This window comes from Schistocerca americana, unplaced genomic scaffold (assembly GCF_021461395.2).
Source record: "Schistocerca americana isolate TAMUIC-IGC-003095 unplaced genomic scaffold, iqSchAmer2.1 HiC_scaffold_198, whole genome shotgun sequence".
Taxonomy (NCBI): domain Eukaryota; kingdom Metazoa; phylum Arthropoda; class Insecta; order Orthoptera; family Acrididae; genus Schistocerca; species Schistocerca americana.
In genome coordinates this window covers 250,001-252,500 of record NW_025725904.1, presented here as the reverse complement: position 1 = coordinate 252,500, position 2,500 = coordinate 250,001, and the positions used below count along the sequence as shown (strand labels likewise).

The following is a 2,500-nucleotide window of genomic DNA, read 5'->3' as shown; positions in this document are numbered from 1 at the left end:
AGGATGCGCGCGCCTGCGCGGCGTTCGCGCCCCGGTGCTTCAACCTGCGTGCAGGATCCGAGCTCGGTCCCGTGCCTTGGCCTCCCACGGATCTTCCTTGCTGCGAGGCCGCGTCCGCCTTAGCGTGCTCCTCCGGGGGCGCGCGGGTGCGCGGATTCTCTTCGGCCGCCATTCAACGATCAACTCAGAACTGGCACGGACTGGGGGAATCCGACTGTCTAATTAAAACAAAGCATTGCGATGGCCCTAGCGGGTGTTGACGCAATGTGATTTCTGCCCAGTGCTCTGAATGTCAACGTGAAGAAATTCAAGCAAGCGCGGGTAAACGGCGGGAGTAACTATGACTCTCTTAAGGTGGCCAAGTGGCGGCGGTGTGGCTGCATCCGGACTTGGCTTTTCGAAGTGCGGTCTTGATGTAGTCGTGCTGCTGCTGCGAGGTGCCTTCCTTGGGTTATAGTTACAGGGAGAGTGATGCGCAATACATGGGCCTAGCCCTCTTAGCCTCTCCTCTCCTGCGGTCTTCTCCCCTTCTCGTGGGCCCGCTGATTTTCGCAGAGTGGAAGACCGCACCAGGGGCTTGGGGGGGTTACCAGCCCCCCCTCGCATTATCCCTTTATAGTTGGGGGCAGCCGACAAGAAACAAGAGATGGTGGCCCTTCCGCTGAAGGTGCCACCCCAGCTACCCCAGCACCTATGCGGCCAACCGGCCGTAACGAAAATGCGATAGTTTGTGTAGCTCCCTTTGCTTGCAGTGAGTGCCACCGCACTTTTACCACGAAGAACGGTCTCGGGGTCCATCGCCGCCGCCAACACCCTGCGGCCGCCAACGCTGAGATCGTGACGGAGAGGCATCGCGCGAGGTGGACGGAGGAAGAAGTCCTGTCGCTCGCCAAGGCAGAGGCCGAACTGTTCCTTGAGAGGGACGCCCGGTTCTTCTTTGTAAATCAAGAACTTACCAGGATGTTCCCCGACCGAACGCTTGAGGCAATCAAGTGCCGACGGCGGCAAGCTGCCCACAAGCAGCTTGTCCGCCAATTCATGGAGGCACTTGAGATCGGTCGGGGTGAAGAGCCGGCGTCCCGCCGTGGAGCAGCGAGCTCGCTGCCTGACGCGGGCGAGGCCGCTGCGCCGCCCGTCGACGCAGCCGAGGACTTCGCGGCCGACACCACCGGGCCGCCGCCGGAGGGGCCGACTGACGCCGCCATCTGGGAGCATCTGGCGGGGCTACCTGCTTCCGCCCAGCGTTTCTCTGCCCTGGATCGAGTCATTGGTCTGGGGCGGGGCACGCCGCCCGATGTCATCCTGGGCATGCTCCCGGATGCCCTTGCGTCGGTCGGGTCCAGGGGGGAGAGGTCGATCACCAGGACACAGCGGCCGCGCCAACCATCCAAGCGGCCGCCTGCCGCCCCGCCGCTGCAGAAGCGCAAGCGGCGCCGCTGGGAATACGCGCGGACACAGGACGCCTTCCGTAGGTCGCGTGCGCGTTGCGTGCGCGGCTTGCTGGACGGCACCCTGCTGCAGCCGCCACCCGACATCCCCGGTCTGCTGGACTTCTGGGCGGACCTCTTCACGAAGAAGCCGATCTCCACCGCCGGCTTCATCCGTGACCGCCTTCTCCCGCACTCGGAGCCTGTCGCTCCTGAGTGCCTATGGGGGCCGGTCACACGTGAGGAGGTTGCTGCTGCCTTGCCGCCCAGGGGATCGGCAGCCGGGCCGGACGGCCTGACTCCAGCGGAGCTGCGGCGCCTGCCGCATGAAGTCCTGGTGAAACTCTTGAACCTCTTCCTCCTGGCCCGCGCCCTCCCCGAGCGTCTGCTTCGCGCCCGGACGTCACTTCTCCCCAAAACGGCTGCACCAACATCCCCCGCTGACTTTCGCCCCATTACGGTCTGCTCGGTGTTGGCGCGGACCTTTCACAAGGTTCTCGCGTCACGCCTGATGCGTGCATGTGCTGTGGACGAACGTCAGCGGGCATTCATCCCCCGGGATGGGATGTTGGAAAACACCTTCATCTTGGACACTGCTCTCACCGACGCAGTCCGCTCCTGTCGCTCTGTTTTTGTGGCATCGATCGACGTCTCTAAAGCGTTCGATTCGGTGGACCATGCCGCCCTCCGCCCCGTGCTGAGGGCTCATGGCCTGCCGGATTGCTTTATTGAGTACGTCGAAAGGTGTTACGAGGGTAGCACGACGGTGATAGCGGGCGGCGCCGACGTGGGCGTGCCCCTGCAGCCGGCTAGGGGTGTGCGTCAGGGTGACCCCCTCTCCCCCCTCCTTTTCAATTTTGCGGTGGACTATGTTTTGAGTCAACTTCCCTCCCACATCGGAGCTCGGATCCTGGGTCGCAGAGTTAACGCTGCGGCCTTCGCAGATGACGTCCTGCTTTTTGCATCGACCGCGAGGGGATTGCAGTCCCTCATCGACGCAGCCGTCGCAGCCCTCGCCCATCTGGGGCTGCAGATCAACGCCCGGAAGTGTTTCACCCTCGCCTTAGTCGCGT

The 2,500-nt window shown here is 63.5% G+C and overlaps 1 pseudogene; it reads left to right on the top strand.

The window, feature by feature from the left end:
* The window catches only part of LOC124573878, a 7,962-nt pseudogene that overhangs the window by 2,530 nt on the left and 2,932 nt on the right, over positions 1-2,500 (top strand).